This window comes from Symphalangus syndactylus, chromosome 15 (genome assembly GCF_028878055.3).
Source record: "Symphalangus syndactylus isolate Jambi chromosome 15, NHGRI_mSymSyn1-v2.1_pri, whole genome shotgun sequence".
Taxonomy (NCBI): domain Eukaryota; kingdom Metazoa; phylum Chordata; class Mammalia; order Primates; family Hylobatidae; genus Symphalangus; species Symphalangus syndactylus.
Window position 1 is genome coordinate 35,893,131 of NC_072437.2, and position 21,759 is coordinate 35,914,889.

General features: G+C 33.1%; 1 long non-coding RNA gene across 1 annotated transcript in view; it reads right to left on the reverse strand.

Annotated features, from left to right (window-relative positions):
* Positions 1 to 410: 410 nt before the first annotated feature.
* LOC129463678 (uncharacterized) overlaps positions 411 to 21,759 on the reverse strand; it is a 193,513-nt gene continuing 172,164 nt past the window's right edge. The window contains exons 2-4 of the long non-coding RNA XR_008651276.2: positions 11,653 to 11,778; positions 2,764 to 2,856; positions 411 to 697 (exon numbers count right to left, since the gene is read on the reverse strand). This is a non-coding gene — a long non-coding RNA (uncharacterized lncRNA). The remainder of the gene's footprint in view (positions 698 to 2,763; positions 2,857 to 11,652; positions 11,779 to 21,759) is intronic.

Below are 21,759 nucleotides of genomic sequence, written 5' to 3' on the forward strand. Positions count from 1 at the left end.
GTAACAGTCAAGCCTTTAATCACTTAATTGTGATTGTATAAGGGAACAATGAAACAAGAGAAAGCATCAGCTCTCTTAGTGTTCCAGTTTCCCCCCATGGAACAGCAGCAGGCGGGCATTGCTAGTGGATTAGGGCAGATGTGGGGGGCTTTTCACTGCACAGAAAGCCTCAGACAGAAGGCCCTGCTCTTTTATTGACTTGAAGGTGGTGTCAAGGGAAAAGAGAGAGGAAAGGCTTAGGCCTGAAAAAGTACTGAGTACTGAGTCAAAGAGAGGAAAAGCATTTCCAAGATCCCCAATAAGGAGAAGTCTTGGCAGAAACACTTTAGAGAATACCTTAGTTCATTTGGACTGCCATAACAAAATACCATAGACTGGGTAGATAATAAACAACAGAAATTTATTACTCACAGTTCTGGAGGCTGGAAAGTCCAAGATCAAGGCACCAAAAGATGCAGTGTCTGCTGAGGCCTCGCTTTCTGTTTCATACCTGACATCTTTTCACCAGGTCCTCACACAGCAGAAGGGATGAGACAGCTCTCTAGTCTCTCTTTCATAAGGTCACTAATTCCATTCATGAGCACTCCACCCTCATGAGCCAATGGTACATAAATGTGATGTCCATAACATAGGCTGACACTTGATTCTAGACTTTGACCTTAATTATTTTTCTGTGGCCTTCATCATAATTTAATGCCTGTGGGAAAAATATAAAGTTAAATAACGTTATTAATGTGATTAATAATGTATAATTGTGGGTATATGTGTATACACATATCCCAATTTTTACTCTCCACTTAAATGACACATCTTACTAAAACTAGCATGGGCTAGATTTAAAAAAAAATAGATGTCTTTTGACAATTCGGAGTTTAGCCAACATTCAGTAAGGGAGCCTTCCTAGGTGAGCCTTCCTAGCCTTCCTTCTGTTGTCATAGAATGGGGCTATGGTTCCATTACTTTATTTTGAACCACATATTACTGTTTTTTAAAAAACAGAAAGTAACTCAATCAATGCCAGTTTTCAACACCAATGGGAGTCACTGAATAAAGTGAGTAAAGGAGGCAAAGAGATTTGACACAAGCTTAATTATTCCTGTGGTATGGCTTCATAATTGTATTGGATATTATAGTAAACAAAACTCATAAAGATCACTTTATCAACTACCATGGTAAGTGTTATTCACCAAAATACAATAAGTAGTTCTAGTTATGCAAATAGGTATTTGTAGCATGAAAGAAAGTTCCCAGTGACAGCATCACTCACGGATTTTAAACAGATGTTTTATTTCAAACAATTTAGATGAAAGTGAAAGTGATATGCCCTAGAAAAATTGTTAAATAATTCAAAAAGTGACCTTATTCATAACAAAGATGCTGAAACCGAATATATATGTGTATATAAACATATATATCTAAATTGAATAATCTTTTTTCATGAAATGTAACTGAAAAAGTTTTATTTCTAAAAATAAAATGTAGTGCCATATGCAGCATGTCATTTTAATTGTGCATTCTTAAATTTAAAAATTAAAGGCAAGTCACAATTCAACTATACATATTATATAAATCTTATATATTAAAAGTGATAAAAATATGGGAGATTTTCTTTTATTCAGAGTTGTCTCATCTATTTCATGGTGATTAAAAAAAAAAACTTCAGCCATATTAAATTTAAAAGAGTTTCATTGAGCAATGAACAATTCATAAATTTGGCAGCCTCCCAAAACAGAGTATGCTCAGAGACGCCAGCACAGCCACATGGTAAAAGATTTATGAACAGAAAAAGGAAAGTGATGTACAGAAAAATGGAAGTGAGGTACAGAAAAAGCCAAATTGGTTACAGGTTGGTATTTGCCTGATTTGAACATGGTTTGAACAGTTGGTTACATTTGATTGACCAAAACTCGGGGCTTGGTACAAGTGTGGGCTACAGTCTGTTTACACATCTACTTGTTATATTTCAGGATGTACAGAGAAACCTTTAGTCCAAACTTCAAATATGAGAGGAGGCAGCTTTAGGCTAAAATTGATTTAACAATGTTATATATGATGTTACCATTTCTGTATAGAACATTATACTTTGAGCCTGATTTGAAACCACTAAGTGAAATGACAAAGACCCTACTACGTTAAAGAAAACCGTAAAGCTCCATTTTATTAAAATAGATGCAATATGCTTATCAATTTTATTCTTAGAGGAAAGTGTTCAGTCACAAAAGCAATGCCTATTTAGAGTATGTTTTGAATTTGTTAAGAAAAGTTTTGAATTTGTACTTAGTTTGTACAAAGTGATACTAACTCATTTATTCATGTCCTTGTGTCTCCAGCACAAGAGATAAAAGCTTGTTAGTGTTATTTATACAAGTTTTGAAATAAAGAAGAAAAGGGAATCCCTGTCACTATATTTTTTCTGCTTTCCTACTTTTGGCTAAGCCTCCTGTAAATAAATTACCTTATGTAATGCCTTATGCAAACAGATTTAAAGAGTTCTTTTTAACTTTTGATATTACAGGTAAGAACTTTTATAGGACATTTTGTTTTTAATCCCTTCCTGTATCTTCTTGCATGATTTTTCTTGGCACAGAATCTTCACCGATATCTACTGTCTGGCCAGGAGGTCCAGCAGAACCACTAGCTTCTTTGGAGGCTCATGTTATTAAAGCTGCTTTTCCAATTCCCAGCAAATGATATAAATTATAGGAGACTGGAAAGGTCACCTCTGGAACAGTCCTACTTAAATTAGCTCAAATGATCACTAACCTGCAGCTACAGGGAGAATCTGAAGCCCAGGCCACGGGAGTGGTTGTGCCAGCCGACAGCGGGCTGGTGCCTTGACCTCACATTAGTTTTCATCTGGAAAACAAGATCAAAGCACAATTGTGGCTGAAACTCAATTAGATATACTTTTGAAATGTAAAGATTTTTTTTTTCCTGATGTCTTGTTTCTTTAAAAGATATAACTGTCTGTTTTTTGGTCACTTCAGTATGTCTGTATTTTACATAAAATATACTTGGTTACATTAAATCTCTTATTTCAAAATAGGACTTAAATTTACTACATACATAATATGTATACATATATATTCATAAATGTAGAATGTAGTAGAAATATAAAGAGTCTGTATCACTCCATTGTAGTTTCCTTGAATATTATTTGCCAAAACACAAGTGTAAATGCAATGACTTTCTGTTTAATTTATAATACCTAGGACCATACAGAATCACTTAGAGTTTGTTTCTGAGTCAAGCTCCTTGGCTGTAAAATCCAACTCTCCTTGGGCAAATCGCTTAACCTCTCAGTATCCACACTGACACAAATATAAAAAGAGCATAATAATACTTAGCTCACAGGTACCTAACAGCCAGTACAGCCAACTGCCCTTGCTACTCTGTTTGATGTGGTCCTGTGAGCTTCCTGCTAGGCAGGATATCAACTCTTTAATTGATAGAACATGCTGAGGTACAGGGAAATGCAGGGAAGAAGGTGGTATGGCCAGGGTAGAAGTGGAGTGTATAGTGGAACAAAAGTATTTCAAAAGTTTATTACCAGGTGTGAGCTGTACGGAACATACTTGCAAAATATTGGCCTTGTTTGTGAACATGGATTAAGTTAGTATGCAGTTAATATACATTAAACTTTAGATAGCACTAGGCATATAATTTTTCAGAAAACTCTTTTACAACTATATGCTCAAAATGTTACAATATGAAGACTTAGAGGCCTGAAAAATACATTGGGAAATTAATGTGGGAGGTTTTGCTGTCTCTAAAGAAGCCCCTAGTGTTCCACAGACATTTAAATTTTATCCAGTTGTTTAGAAGAGATTACAAGACTACAAATTCCTTCTAAAAAGATGGGTTGATGGGGACATGGCCATTAAATAACATGTCTAAAAAAGTTGCAAAAACTGAAATAAGATGTGCATATACCAAACCCCAAAATAAATACTGTTGATTAAGTTTGTGGTGATGTCTTTATTAGTAGTAAGTTCTGACCAAGTCCACAATTTGGTAGTTTATGAAATGCAATTGTTGTTGTCTTTATTCATGTTTAACAGAGAAAAGCAACAGTGCAATGCAGTAGAGAAAAGTCTTTGGACTTCTTTGCACTGCTCATCTGATTAGATTGGGCCAACTCATGCTATTCCACTTTTTGATTAATTCAAAGTCAACTGATTAGGGATATGAATTACATCTGCAACATCCCTTGACCTTTGCTATGCAATGTTGTTAACGTGAGAATGGTTACCCCATCATATTCACAGATTTTGTTCTCCCCTCAGGGGAAGTAATTATACAAATTATACACAGTGAGTAGTACACCAGAGGGCAGGATTCTTGAGTCCATGTTGGAATCCTGCCCATCATAAGAGTTTTTAGATAATCCAGAAATTAGTGACATATTATGAACATAATTGCTGAAAATTATTTATCATCCCTCCAAGTGGTATTATTCAATGGCTATTTAGAGAAATGTATGTTTTTATGTAGAATGATATGTTCAAGTTATTTAACCTACATAAATATTTCATGCAAAATGTGACTTTTAAAATATTAATTAGACTTTTTGTTCTATAATCTTTGCTCTTATTCTACATAGCCGTATTTTGTGGACTAAAGAAGTTCATTGATAATAATTATAAAAGTAGAGGATGATAGAAATAAAAAGTGAATTATGTGTTCCAGAGAAACAGAGGATACTTGTCAAAATTTATTATACTTACAAGAAAACTGTCCATCTTTATAACAAACATTTTAAAAATCCATTCAGAACATCTATGTGAACAATAAGATTTGGGCCCTTTCAACAGCAAAATAGTCAAAGAGAGCAAAAACAAATGCTTTTGGAAAACGTAAGAAGAAAACATCTTTCTTTTTTTTGCATTTGTTTGATGGAAAGTTTTTTTCTGGCCTAAGGCAATGTTTAATTTAACCTTAATATATTTATGTGAAAAATCTCCCATGTAATGTTGAAGTTTAAATTATTATGGATTAAAACTATATGTTTTAAAAATGAACATTTAATAAAATAATTAAATGCCCTGTCATGTTTTCAAAAACTAAAGCTGAATTTCCAACAGTATTTCTATTTCCAAAGCTCAGCATTACTATATTCAAAATAAATTTTATTAATTGATATTTGATCCACATTTTACATCACTTTTTTGCTGTCATAGGACAACAGCATAAGGCACAGCAGAAGCACTGTTCTTTGAAAATTGCACTGGTATGTTATTTGTATTGACTTAGATTTCCGTAACTATTGGAGCATTTATGATTGCTGCTCTTATTGAAATTTTGCTCTAAATTTTTCCTTTTCAGAGACAAGAAACCTCAAGGTTTCCTCTAGGGCAGAAACAATAACAATAGTCGTATCTTCTTAGGAAAATATATGTAAAATTGCCTAGTTGCGTAGCCTACCATATGCATAAACCTCATGTTTGTGAAATTGTGTTGATCAGATAGCATTAAGAGTTTGGCTGCTTTTGGATAAATATTGGTGAAACATATAAGGCTTTAAATAATTATTGTCTACTACTTCATATTATATAGGAATATTAATACTACTGACACAACCAAGTTAATCAGGTTTTTTTTTTTTTTTTTTTTTTACCATAAATGCGGTAACTACCTGGAACATTTTTCCTTTCTTACCTCATCTCATTTTTCTGACTAACTCCGATTAGTCATAATTCAACTGTCAGTTTAGATATCAATTCTTGTGGAAAACCTTCCATGGCATTACCTTCACCTCATCCCTTCTTAGACAGATTAGCTGCCCCTGCTCTTTGCCCTTTGATTAGTCTTTCCTGTAAGCATAGCCCTATCATTGCCTTTCTCTTCCTGTTCTATCTCTAGCTCCTAGAAGGCTGTCAGGCAATGAAAACATACAGTTATATAAATTGCACTTATATATTGTATTTAGTCCTAATAGTATGACCCAGTCTATTAATAATCTTAGTGAGTTTAAGTGATTTTTCTGGATTGTTTATTTGAATGTTAATCCCATGAAGCTACAGCCTTTGTATATATGTGTAATGTTAAATATACTTGATAAAAAGGTAGGTACACAATAATTATTTTTGAAAAATTAATTAACAATAAATAGCAACAATAGAGTACTTACAGAGTGCCCAGCATATAATTATTTACAAATATTAATGTCTTCAAACATTCCCCTACTTCTCACATATCGGAAGTCTTAAATTGTTTTTTGTAATTGACTTTGTACTTGAGCCATTGATACCTTGGATTTATAAACATCACATGTACAAAAAGAGCTGACTAAAAATAAAATGGTCTATTTAACTAGTAATGTAAATAAATCACTGTCCCACCTTTAGATAGCATCGATCTTGACATAGATTTATGTGACACAGAAATTGGAGAAGCTAAACTAAGGATCTAACTTGCAAGATGGATACAGATAAACATTCACACACACACATTTTAGGAAGGAGATCTAAATTGCACAAAAGCATAGAAAAATTGTAATAAAATTAAAATAATTACATAAATATAAATAACACATATAGGTAAAAATTTAAAAATACAATAATAGAAATTATACCAACTGATTTTATGTTAGAGAATACTATAAAATGGTTTTAAATGGATCTGTAGCGAAATTACATAAGCACACTATTTCTAAAGAAATACATAGTCAATAAAATAAATATTATATGATTGTGATTACTTGCATATCTCCTTTTGTGAAAAATAAAGCTATCTGATTTCAAAATTGAATTGCTAACATACCTATAATTTTGTATGCATTCATATTAGAAATTAACACAATAAAATTAATAACAACATTCACAGATTCATTAAAGTACCTTTCAGAATGAGGTTATTTGTACTTATTTTCAAGTTTTTCATTTCATATGTAGTGTAAGCTCTGCATGTGGGAAACATTGTTAAGTATAACTCATGGGAACAATCTTATTCTAGGATCCTCTATGGGAAACTATTGTTAATATACATAACATGAGAATGGCCTAGTTTCCAGGAGTTTCTCAAAACTCCAGATAAATATACATTGGATCTTAGCCTAAAATCCTTGGCAACTTTTATTGCCCATGGCTTACAGATATAGTTGCTTGGATGAATGAAATACTTTCAATAGTAATTATCGTGAATGGAAAAAATAGTTCCATAAAGAGTTGGACACAGTTTCTATTCTATTATAGAACAGAGTTTTAACTGAACCAAAAAATAAACAAACATCTTCAAAGGTTTATTATGTTGGTGCTAATATCTTCACTCTAAAATGGTTCCTCCATTTCAAATAATTGCTCTATTTTTGTCTTAGCTTGATTTTTCATATTCTGCACAAGAAAACATTTCTTGGTTTGGCAATCTGTTACCTGAATTTAAACATTCATTTTTTCCCTCTTATCTTGATTAAAAAAGGAAGGTAATGCTCAGGAAGAAAAATCTTAATACTCTTTACAGATAACATGTTAAATGTATTCTAAAACAATGGCAACTTTGAAGAGGGTATGATTTCTATAAGACAGAATGCTATGGTAGAATAATGACGTCCTCTCCAAAATTCATGTTGAAACCTAATTTCCAGTGCAACAATATTAAGTGATATGGCCAATAAGAGGCGATTATGTCTTTATGGCTATGCCCTCATGAATAGGATTAGCACTTTAATAAGAGGGCTGGAGGTAAAAGAGAGTGCTATCTTTTCCACCTTCTTCCACCTCCTGCCATACGAAGGCACAGCAACAAAGCACCATATTGGAAGTTGAGAGCAGCCCTCACCAATGTCTGTACCTTGATCTTTGACTTCCTAGCCTCCACAACTCTAAGAAATAATTTTTTATTATTTAGAAATTAATCAGCATGTGATATTTTCTTATAGCACGAAAAATAAACTAAAAAACATACAGTCATGCATTGCTTAATGATGAGAGTACATGCATTGTTAGGTTATTCCATCATTGTGCAAACATCACAGAGTGTATTTACACCAACAAACATGGTATAGCCTTCTACAAACCTAGATTTGTGTGGTATAACCTATTGCTTATTATATTTAGATGATATAGCCCACTATCCACCTAGATTGTGTGGTATAACCTATTGTTTATAGGCTACAAACTTGTACAGCATGTTATTGTACTGAATATAGTAAGCAACTATAACACAAATAACTAGGTAATAGGAATTTTTCAATTCCATCATAATCTTATGAGTATATGCAGTCTGTATTTTACATAAATGTCATTTTGCTGTGTATGACTGTTTTTAAATTTCTAGTCTAGTTATAAGACATAAATTAGGACATAAAAGAAGTTTGAATCCTAACTAACAGGAAAACTGCAAAGTAAATTCACTTACAGTTTCTAATAAAAAGTGTGTAATTATGATACTATCTTTACATAAAATGCGTATTATATAACTTATGTCTTCTATCTTTTTATAATCTTGTACTCTTTAATGATACAATTTTTGTAAACTATTTTAATGTATCTTTGTTTCTCAGTTCTAGGAGGAAGTCAGTGCACCACCAATTAGCTCACTGTAAAATTTTCAATTCATAGAAAATTGCAGGCAATGATCAAGAAAGTGTTCCGTTCCTCCAATTGTTTTGCTTGATCTCAAAGTCATTAACTGGGTCAAAGGTCTAAATGTAATTGGTTGTAATTTAGTGAATAGAATTATGTATTTCTTTGCATCAAAGGTTATTATATTGATGTCAAAGATCACTAAACTCTGTCCAGAATTAGTGTGATGTGAATCTAAAGAGGGATGTAGTCAAAGAGCTTAGGCTAGAGAATAATATTCTGAAATAGGTCAAACCTCTGAAATTCCCTAGCTTTAAAGGAACAAGCTGTGCACAGCAAAGACAAAAAAAGAGAAAAAAGCATTTTAAGTACTTTTTCTTTTTTTTAACACTTAGAAGAGTAGTGAATGCTTGGTAAAGTATTGGCAGATGGTCTCATTACATAAAACGGCTATTAAGGAGTGTCATCACTGATAAAATGCAATATGCTACCCACATTCAAAGTGGTGAATTATGGAAACACAATTCTACATTATTGCTGTTCCAATGGTTGTGATGGTTTTACTATAAATTATGCCATTCCTGTGAAGTCATATCTCATATATGAATATTACACAACAGAAAGTTCTAAAGCAAACTCATATCCATTATAGGAAAGAAATACTAAACTTTATTCTTGGTTGGTGTACAATATTTCATACATAGAGACAGAATATACGTAGCATAGATGAAGAGTTTTTGGCACCTCTTCCAAATATGATGAAGAAAGGCAGCTCAACTTTAGAATTCAGGCCAAGACACTCCCTCCTGTGCTTAAGGAGCCAATTGCTCATGGAGAAGCTTTCCCGTGCCCAGTGGTGTGGGACTGCGTTTTGTAGATATGTTCTAGGAAAAAGTTTTTTATGCTTAAATGACCTCCTTAGCTGATTCAAGAACAAATTAAATTTCAACAAGCCATCTTTTGATTCTGTTTATTTGGATAGACTGAAAATCCAGGGGTACAGCTGTTAAAAAATTGCTGAGCTAATATTTAGAATGATATTAGCTGAATTCCTCCTAGAAGAGTGTAAGCAAGGGTATTTCAGAGGCAGGAAGAAAAGATTTTTAATCCTCCCTAGTGTAAGTTTGCTATCCATATGCCTAGATGCAGCCTGACAGTTGGGCTATAATTTATAAACTGGATGGCAGTTTGTGGGCCAACATTATTGTTGGGTCCAGGGAGACATGTGGAGCCGAGTGGCATTGGCCTAGCCAGGTGAAGTGCATATCAGTGTCTCATTAGACATTATTTAGAGTTATGTGAAAGAAATAAAGCCTTGGTCAAATAAAAGGGACACATTTTAAATAGTGTTTTTAAAATATGAATAAAAGTTGTAGAGTGTGTGTGTGTTTGTGTGTGTGTACATATGTGCATGTTCAAGCCTCTTTTTAAAGTTAGATATAGAACTAAATCTTTGAAACGCTGGTGTAGAGAATTCTAGACAATAAACTTTTCTAATTTCTCTTCCTCATTAATATTCCATTGGTGCTGTCTTAAAGTCATATATGTATCTCTTGAGACAAGTTATCCAATCTTGATGTGATGCAGTTTCCTCAATTACAAAATAAGTTAGTACTCATAGAGTTGTTATTTGGATTCAATGTGTTAATATTTCCAAAGTGGCTGGCTCATAATAGGCATTATATTACCTTTTCTTAAAAAAATAAAATTTAAAAAACTATAATAAAGAAAATCAGAAAGCTTTCTTCAGAAGATTTAGGAAAACTTGCTGATTTTTCTAGATAGGAATTCTTCTGAATTATGCCAAATTTAAATTTCAGGTATGTTTTCCTTAGCATATCTGTAATAAGGTCAGATAGAAATAAGTTAATCTATTTTCGTTTAACAAATCTTCACAATATGGAAAATAAAAAGGATAAATATTTATAGCTGTGATCAGAAAATGAGCCTGACTTCTACAAGGCAAAATATAAGATTATCATGCAAAATTTAGATTCTACATATAAAATAGAATAATTTGACCCTTGGCAATAATTTATTCTGCCAATGATATTAATAATAAAATTTCATTCTATACTGCTTTACTTTCATACGAAAAATATATCAACAATACTTAATGGTTGTTTGTTCCCCATGGGAATGTAATATTATTAGTCCTTGCCAGAATTTGAGGTAATTGAATCATATTTAAAGTTTGAAGGCTAAGAACTAAAGGAAATATAACTTAAAACTCAATTGAGATGAATAATAAAAATAAAAAAGTCATTGAAATTCATGTGAACCTAAAACCAATGAATTTCACACCGCCCAAATTAGGTTATCTCTCAGGAAACTAACGATTGTTTGTGACATTTTAAAAACTGAATGTTGGAATGAAAAATCCTATAATAAAAATATGTTTATATATTTATATTTAGCCACGTAAAAAGCTTTTAAATATTTTTCTAGTATTTCTGAACAGACACAAAATTAAGACACATCTCGAAACAGTATATGGAACTACCTAGAATTCAAATGATGCATTAACCGTGTTTAAATTAATCACAATGATGATTTAGGTAGAAGTTTGTTTTCCATTTAAAATTAATTATATTACATTTGTAATATGTACAGCCATTTTTCAAATGTATATGATTAAGGGATATAATACAAAAAAACCAAATAAACAAAATCCCCAACATGTAAAAAAAACCTCTTTCTTTCGAAGGGTAAAGTGGCATTATACATCACAGATATTTATTGGTTGAAGTGGTTTCCCTTGCCGTGAACTACTTTTGCCTATCTCATGTGAACATCCGGGTGACAATGACATTTAAGTGAGAGTCCATGTGCATTCATTACTGTGTATGAAGAGAAAGGTTACATTTGGTAAAACTAACCTCTTTGTAGTCTCAGTAACAGAAGAACAATTTACACATCAAAGAGTGAGCTACCCAGCTAGACTGAGAGCTTTTCAATAGACCCTTGAAAAAAAAGAAGAAAGAAGAGGTGATCTAATCCTCTAAACCAGTGTGAACTCTAGACTGATCTTAACTATGAACAGTCTCTCTACAGGATAAAATAACTTTATATTATCATATTTTAAAATATGGAGATCTGGTATTCTGTATAATGATTTACTCTCACATACCTGAAAACAAAATGGTGTTTCTTATTTGGCAGTAGCAAACCTTCACATTGAAAAGATGACGACATTCATGGTTGAAAATTCCCACTTCCTCTGTGACAGCCGGATATCTGAGATCTCACAGTCATGCTACAATGATGGAGGAATGAACAAAACAAACCGAGATCAGAATTACTTCCCTGGTGAAGTACAGGATATAAGCCATTTTCTGCTTGAACTAGCTCTTTGCCCTCTATCCATGAATTCCTATTCATCAATGGAATATTATGAATCAGTATTTGTGTCTGTAAATTTTGTCTTTTACTTTTTTCTTCTCAAGTAGCATCACACAAAGAAAGGGGTTTACAAATAAATACTGGGTTTCCTTAATTGAGATACTGTAAGTGAAAGTATTTGAGACAAAATAAATTGGAAAAAAATAATTTACATGAAGCTGTGGGTTCAAGTGCCAAATCATAAGTTATGTAACCTTGCTGTTTCATTTTCTTCTTCTGAAAAATGAAGTTAATACCATCTTCCTTACTTGCCTCATAGCATCTGGGTAAGGTAAAAAGAGATGATACATAAGTGAAAGCGTTTGACAGAGTACAAGCCTGTACACATTTCTCATGATCACCATGCCTTTGTCCATTTTCTGCTTTTCTCTCTCTAATAACCATAGTTCTGTCAGTTATATTACATAAACTCCTGAAGTGAATGTATAAAAATTGAGCTGTATTTAGAACAACTGTAAGAACATAGGATTAAACAGAACTTCACTGACATCAAAACCTGGGCTATTTTTATTTAAAACACTTTTTCATTTAAAGGCCATCTAAAGTCTAAAACAATAGCCTCATTATAGAGAAATTCTCAGGATGTATTGGGAACTTAATGGCAGGTACCATGTTTAAAGAAAATACAATTGTAATCCAAAAGTCTGGTATTGATAATTTTACTAGTTTACTTGGATTCCTGTGACATTAAGAGAAATTTGGAAATTAAATGAATATAGACTTTAAAAAATATTTTAATTGTTCTGGTTTTGATGTAAAAGGAAATTCTGCAAAATATTCTTTAGAGAGAACTAAGCTATTGCATAGCATGTGGTTTTAGGGATGTGTTTTAATGGCTGTGTGTTTACGTGTATGTGTGTGTTTAAAAGTGACACCCTGTTTTGAATTATTGGCATGTGTGGGTATGGCTAGGATAAAAATGGTAAAGCAACACAGGCTGTCTACAGTATATGAATCTAAAAATTCCTTAATTTGTGGCCTCAATTTTTTCCCCTAGAATAGTTTGTTGAGATTTTACTACTCTTCTCAGAATAAACTTTAAATGGAAAGTACCAGTGAATTAACTGTAGAGTTGAAGAAGTGATAAATGTGAACAGAACTTCCCAAGTAGGGTTGGCAGATTTAAAAATAATAAATAAGCAAACAAATAAATAAATAATACAATTCAGGCTATCTACTAAATTCAAATTTCAGGTAAGAAACAAATATTTTTGCCCCATGTAATATTTGGAACATACATATACTAAACAAAAACTTATTTTTTTCCCTGAGCTTTAATTTCAATTATCGATTTTTTATGCTGTGTAATAAATTACCACAACTTTAGCATCTTAAATCAATATCCATATTTTATTCAGTCATTTCCTGTAAGTCCAACACGAGGGCATTTCTGATCAACATCTGTGTTCTCTGCTCAGGGTCTGCAACACTTGAAATGAAGGCATCAGCTGGGCTGTGTTCTTATCTGGAAGCCAGACTAGAGAAGGATCCATTTCTCCAGCCTGGTGAGTGAATTTATTTTGTTTGGTTGTAGAGTTCACATTAGCTTGCTTCTTGGAAGCCAGCTGTGGAAAGAAAGTTTCTGCTGCTTTGAGTCTCTGCCTTCAGGGAAGATCTAGTTTTTTGTTTGTTTGTTTTAAAGGCAGAGTATAATTTGGTTAGTCATACCTAGAATAGTTTCCTTTTGTATTAATTGAATGGCAATCAGTTGGGGAACTTAATAACGTCAACAAAATATCTCATTTTTACCATATAAGAGAGCATAATCACTATGATAGCTCATCACCTTTACCATATTCTCTTGAGTAGAAGCATGTCACAGGATCAAGAAGATGGGCTTACACTAGGATGTGTCTCATTTTGGGTCACCTTAAAGGTTTCAACCACATTTATTTAGCAAGTCTATCCCAGAAAGCATGTGTGTTTTAATTATGTATGATTACTATAATTGGAGATATCAAATCCATACATATTAGTTTTTAAGTGATATGTATACAGGATAACACAAGGGTCAAGAATTTTAGAGAACAAATGTTATATAGTTTCCACCAGCTGTTTCTATGATCATGTTTTCAAGATTTATCAAATTATGCCCAAATAGACAGAAATTGGAAAAAATAGCATCACATTAATTTGAGAGTGATACAGTGTTAGAATTACAATCATCATCACTTGCTTATTAATTGTATAAACATATATTGAGTTTCACTATGTTAAAGAATTATGTTAAGTCCCAGCATTATAGAGATGGGCGATATCCCACTGCTCCCCTCAAAGAATCTAAAGTCGAGAGAAAGAAAGATACATATATTCAGATAACCCTAAATTATTAAACAGAAAATAGTTGATTGAAGCCTTTTTCACTGCAATTTTACTTTGTCAAAAAATGTCATGAGATAGTTCAATTAGCAAATAAGTTTTACACAAGTCAGGAAGCTGCATCCTATAATCATTTTTTGAAGATACATAATGCACACATTAATATGTTGTGGGGGAGTTCAACTAGCAAATAAGATTTAGACAAATCAGGGTGTCAGGAAGTTGCATCCCATAATCATTCTTGAAGATAAGTAATACACACATTAATATGGAAAGTCTTTAAAGTATTGTTTATAAGGTGCTTAACTTTGCATAACCTAGTATTTCACAATAATTTCAGACTGTCAAAAGACATTTTTATGTAACACATAGTAACATATAGAACCAGAGTTCTACCAGATACCCTCTGAATATGTTGTAGTAGAAAGGTGATGTTGAGAGAGAAGAGGCTACTGGCATGTTAGGTTTAAAATGATGTGTTACAGTAATTGCGCACCTATATTTGGATTCACCATCTAAACATTTGCCCAGCATCATATCTTGGAGTTTTTCTATATTCCTCCTTTTTACTTTGCCCAGCTTTTGTTACGTAGTCAGCTCTGTCCACTCCACTTCCTAAATAAGTCAATGGATCAAGTGTGTCTTATTGGCCATTGTAGCAACCCTGAAGGAGAAGCTTCTTGGAGACAGGTTGTCAGGAAAGGTCATTTCTGATAGGTTGTCAAAAATATCTTCAGTGACAGATATGTGTTGTCTCTGGAATTGTATGTGGATCTCAGTGAAAGAAGAGGAGAGGTGTCATGTCAGCACAGGTATGTAAAAGTGTTCTTTATTTTTTCATTTAACTGTCAGTAATTTTACAGCTGTTTTGCAAACTCTCATAGCAGTGCACCTGTACAGTAAATGAATGAATTCCATTTACATATTTAAGCAATTAAAGGTGTTAAATCTCACTAATTGTGCAGAATAACAATTCAGTGATTATACCAAACAAACCATACTTTACAATTTAAATGACGACTCTATAATTCATTACTATTCTGTGTGACTCAGCAAAAGATAGCATTTTTAGGCTCCCATCTTTAAAAATATTCGACGTCAATATTTTTCTATGGGCTTGGTTGAAAACATAAACTTCTTATTTGCAATGCAGTTCAGGCAGGAGAATATTTGTGCACTGTTTCTTAGTCACTGCCTATGACCACTGCGTGCAGGACCTGTCATCATGCAGGCTTTTGCCTCTGCCCCAAGGACTTCATGACATTTTTGCACAAATCGAGCTTTCCCTATTCAGTAGCTTACACGCTACTATATATTTTTTTTCTTTCCCTGCTGTCACTTCTTAGCCATCAGCAATGTCTCACACTGCTTCAACTTGACACATAATGGGGTTTTGTGATGTTTTCTCTGCCTGACTTGTTTGTGATCACCCTGCTTCAACTTATCAGTCAGTATGTGGTTTGGCTTCCTGTCATTCACCCTCTTTTACAGACTAGCCCCATAAAGCTAAATTGTAATGCCTGTGACTCCATTGCCACTGGGCTCACAGTGTATCACAACCGAAGAATTGTCTGAGAATTTTATTTTAAGTAGAAAGTATGAGCTGGAAGCCACAGGACAATATGCTATCTGTTAGTGTGCCAAAGATGTGCTCACTTTCCTCATTAGCCTCTCTAGCTCATCTCTGCCTGCATCATTTGATTGGCATTTTGCTAAACTAATACACTTTCATGATCAATTCTAGCTGAGAATTTTCAACTTCCTATCTTGGCTGAAATCGGATCTTCTTGACATGATCCAGGATTGCTTCAAGGCAGATTATCAACCTAAAGCATTCCTAACATCCTGCATTTTCTAATGGACATTGCTGGACAATGATGCTTGCAGAAACTTCTTAAGGAATTTGGCAATAACACAGGCAGCTGAAGAAAAAGAAGTTTATAAAGGACTACAATAATTTGAAACCAGTCAAGGAAATAGCAGGTTGTCCACTCATCAGTGGTGACTGTTTGAAATTGATTCTGTGGTAACCTGAGAAAAAACAGATGTTTGTTTTAGAAAGTAAACTAGCGCTGATTGCCAAGGTCTGATTCCACAGGCAAAGCTGAGGATCTCATTATTTATTCCCAAATAATAAATAAAATGTGTTTATATGGAAATGTTAAATATCATGATATTAACCATCTGGATCTATCTGTTCTGAGATTTGTGTAAAATCTTGTCAAACCACTCAGAATTTTGTATTGCTTTCATCTTTTTTCTTAATTAATTGTATAAAAATATCTTTCTACTTTTTATGATTGGCAAAATAATAAGTACTTATCTTGAAAAAGGGGCAATAGAGAACATAAAATATAGAAAATAAATCATACAAAATGCTATTTACACAATTATTATTTATATTTTGCCATTTTATTCCAGATTTTCTATATCTGTATCTGTGAGTAATATAGAGAAGTAGCTCCTGCTGTCATTATTTGCAGAAAGACCATATTCTTATTTTCCTGTGAGCTTTCCCAAGTATCTTACAGAAGCTATATGTGTCTTTTATTTTTTGAAAAAGATTTTCACTGTCTATCAATAACTCAGAAAAGACCTATTAGCATTTCAAGGCTAGATTCCTGTTGCTTTGTTAGAAGGTACATTTTTGAAATCACAAAAACAGAAACCTAAATTCAGTGTACTTCTGATTAGTTCCCTCACTGTGTTTTCTCCCTTTCTTGGCATGTGTATTTTAATCTTTGTTTGAAGAATGCTTATGCCACTAAATATCCATATTATCATTTAGAAAACTCACCTTGCTATTGTCTTGAGACCCTATAAAGAAACCTTTGCACAGTCAAAGTAGTTCATGCCGCTTCCTATTTTGAAGCAAGTTGACCTCAGTATAGAAAATGGAAGTTTTAAGTTGTAATAAAAGACAAAAATGTCAACATGAGACATTCCTATCAGACAAAATAAATAACTGAATTTCTAAAAATGACCTAAAGGCATACAAATGACCAGGTTTCATATCAATTTCTGTGTGTAAAGGTAGAATGTTTATATTCCTACCATGATGAGATCATATATTGACAGCTGCAACTACCATTGCTGCTAGGATTAGGTCAATCACATGGTTTCGCCTTTAGTGTGTTGAGGCGAATACAACTTGGTATGACGTGGCTTTACTGTTCTGACTTCTCCTTTTTTGATATAACACATTTCCTTTTTCACAGTGTTTTTCTATAGCCATGGTTACCACTGCATCACTCTAAGAGATCTCTACATTAGTTTCATTCCTAAAAGGTATTCTGGAAATGCCAGAAACTCAATATTAACTAAGTTTACAAAAATAAATAATACAATGAACAAACAAATTTAGAAATAAACTCACATTCTGCAAAGTTGCACAGATGTCTTTAACTGGAGACTTTAATATGCTAATGTGCTTTCTGAATTTCTATGATTTCCCAAATGTATTTGCCTATAAATGCCTTATTGGAGGCATCTTGTGGACTATTTGTTCCTTGGAATGTCTTTGTAAAATCCTGTCCTAGCTAATTAACTGTAGATCCTCTGGGTCCTCTTCTTAATCTAGTCAGTGATTATAATTTTCATTGAAAAACATAGGGTCAGCTTAAGATCAGCTCCTTGTGGGTACCGAGAGTTGGTACCAGAATTCTGTTTTTTTTTTTTTTGTTTGTTTTTCTGTTTAAAGCAGAGAGTTTCCAGTGATGGTCAGTTTTTGCTTTGACCAACATGGAGTTAAATCCAGAATTCTGGTTTTTGTTTCCCTATTTACAGCAGAGAGTTTCTAGTGATGGTCGGTTTCTGCTTTGGCCAATAGAATGTCTATGATCTGGTACTAGGTAAGGTGGTTGTAATCTTATTCAGTGTTTGAGTTTACACCTATTTCCAACCATAGAAGCAAGTACCCTCTCAAAGGGACTATTTGTCCATGTCTAGGGTAATCTCTTATTAATTTTCACTTGCTTTTGTTAGGCAATGGAAAGTTTTTGTTGAGTTCATTGTATAAGCATGTTATAAACTGATGTAGTAACAACCCTACTCTTATCTACTTAACACTACAGAAGTTTCTTTTTTTGTGTGCATATTTAGTGAGGATCCCTATAATATTCCCAGGCTATATTGATTCATGTATCAATCAATGATTCCAAATGGCTCTCGAACATGAGGCCTCCATGTTAATAGCTAACAGGAAGAGATAATCTAAAGAATGGTATAGGGGATGCACTCTGCCTATGCCAACAAAGTTCTTCAAATGACCTGCATGAAAACTAAGAATGTGTAAGTTTAGTTTAGAATCTATGCAGTAGATAAGGTGGTCCCCTTCTCTGCTCTCTTGTGATTAGCTGCTCATTCATAGTTTGATGAATCCCTTCTGATATCAGATCCTAAAAATAACTAATTTCTGCTAGTAAAACTTACCAGTGTTTATCCTAATTTATTTTCTCACATTTGCAGACTGTATTTTTCACTTGATTATGTTCAATTTCTATTTTGTGAAATCTACTGAATCCATCATGCCATAGTCCCCTGGGTATGAAAAATACAGAAAGGGCTTCTTTGGGAAAGGAGGGCCAATTCTACTTTCAGTTTCCAGCAGGGAAAATAGTCATGATTAGAAGCCAATATAAATAAATCTGCAAGGCACCATTAGAGAGTGTGACTGAGTATATTCTATAGCATATACTGCCTTAGTCAACAGATAGGCTAAGCTTACCATAAAATTAAGTGGAGAAGCAAGTTGGTCTTTGGTTCTCTTCCATACTCACTCTTGGCTATCTTCCTCTGCCCACTCCCTTTGATAAAATATCCTCATGAGGTGAGTTAGAAGCCAGGTTTAAAGCAATATTTAAGGCATTATTGCCAGAACAGTTACTGATGCTCCAATAGAGAAAGGGAAATGAAGAGTGAGTATAACTCTAAAACTAAAGAGTAGTTTCTCTTTCTATCAAGGCGGATAGAGGTCAACTGACATCCGTTTTAATCCCTATTTGTTGTTGTGCAGTTTGGAATTAGCCACACATACTTTAAGTTTCCCTTTCATAAAAAAAGGATTTGGATCTTATTATCCTAAAATTCTCCTTAGTTCAAAAAAAAGTAGTAACATTTCTTAGCATCTTTATTTTCAGTAAATCCAGTAGAAATTTCATTTTCTATTCAGTCTTTCTAATTTAATTGTCACTTAGTATTGTTCTGCTTAACAATAGTATTGATAAAATATGATGTAATGGAACAATGCAGAATAATAATACAGGCTTCAAAGTTAGAATTCTAGTTTAAATCCCAGGTTAACAGCTGGCTAGTGTGTATCACTTGGCATGTTATTTAACTCCTAAGTCTCAATTAATAACTTCTTAAATAATGGTTTAGTGAGGCAAATGCACAATCCTAGGTGTGTAATGTACACATAAAACTACTATAATGAATGATGTTGTCTTTTCTGTTTTTAAAACGATATTTGGACACTTATCCTAATAACAATTATTAAAATGTGGGGGCAATTTGTATAGCAGATATTCGGACACTTTGAGGAGCCTATGGTATTATGCCATTCAGGTGATGTAATTTGTGGTTGAACATACTCTTCCCTTATGGGTATGGTCCACAGAAAAAGCCCACAAGGTCATTGTGGAAATTCTGATATCAAATCCCAGGTTGCTGCAGCTATGGGAAAAGACAGTTATTCTATGGCTCTCATGCTAACAATAGCAAACTCACTTTAATTGGTGATATGGTTTGGCTGTGTCCCCACCCAAAGTTCACCTTGAATTGCAGCTCCCATAATTCCCATGTGTTGTGGGAGGAACCCGGTGGAAGACAATTCAATCATGGAGGCGGTTTCATCTATACCCTTCTCATGGTAGTGAATAAGTCTCACGACATCTGATGGTTTTATAAGGAGAAACTCCTTTCACTTGCTTCTCATTCTCTCTCTTGCCTGCTGCCACGTAAGACTTGCCTTCTGCCATGATTGTGAGGCTTCCCCAGCCACGTGGAATTGAGTCCGTTAAACCTCCTTTCCTATGTAATTTATCCCATCTCAGGTATGTCTTTATCAGCAGTGTGAAATCAGACTGATAAAATCAGACATTTATTTTTGGGGAAAATGTATATACCCATGGCATGTATAATATAAATACTTGCTAAAAGTTTTAAAAATTAGCTTCTTTTCTTGATGAAGAGAATTAAAACTCAGGAAAAAAAATTCCAATTATTATGCTAGGATGCTCATTATCTAGCAGAAATAATTATATTCAGCTTTCAATTATTATTAAATATTTTTCCCTTAATATTGGACACCAGGAGATAATTATTTAGAGTGTGAAGCTTGTGATAACACCTGTCAACCTCTCAGAAGCAACAACAATATGTTATAACCAAACTAAACATCTACAAAACCAAACTAATCACAGATATTTTTACTTTAATTCACAATTGAATCTTTCAGATATTCTAATAGCTATTTCGTTGAAAAGAAAAACACATAAAGATATGTGTGAAATAATGAGTAAAACAAATTTAAGCAGTTTTCTTAATTGTAAGGTTTTTTCAACATTTTAATATGCTGGTTCAAACTTTTAAGAGAACAGATATATTTATAATAAGTACATATTTATAAGAGGACATATATGGTATATATAAAATAAACATACTAAAAGGATATGATATGCACTGATAACAAATATATATTAAATATATAAACAAATTCAGTATGTATTTTATTAAATACATACTACAATTATATTATGTTTTCAGAGAACATAGTCTTGTATAAAAATATATACTTTATTATTCCCAGGAAATTAAGAATTTTAAAAATGTTGTTCTTTGCTGTCCCTGATCCCAAATACACCCTAAAAAATCTGAATGCTGTCAGTTAATTTTAATTATAAATGCTACATTTAAATAACTATAGTAAAAGATTACATTTTTCTGAAATCTCATAAGAACATGTGCTTTATGTGTTTTGTTGTCAAAATTTCCAAAACACAGCTTACCCTGAGCCTTCTGTTTGGCTTTGCTTCTGACTTAGTGACAAATGGAAAAAATGTAGAAAGAAAGAAGAAAGTAAAGCGAACTGACTCTGCTTTTCTCAACCATTTTCCTTGCTTAAATAGAATTTGTTCTAATTTCCAAATACAGTTTTAAAGCTACACAGAAATTAAAAAAAAACCAACAAAAATAGCATTATGGAAGTCTCTACTCTTTCCAGCTCTCAATCTCCAGTTTTGACATTATCACCTTCGAATCTTTTAATGTATGGTTTGTGACATGTATTAAATATCATATTTTTTATTGAAATAGGATTAAAATTTTAATATATCCAGAGCTATATTTGCATCTGAATTCCATATTGTTCAAATCATAATGTTCTACTACAAATTGGTGAATTTCAATATTTCCCATATTTAAATGTAGCCTATTCAGATATTCTTTCATTCATATTGTTCATCTCTGTATTCAACACTCTATAGGTTTGTGGGAAAGGGAGATGCTATTTATTTTA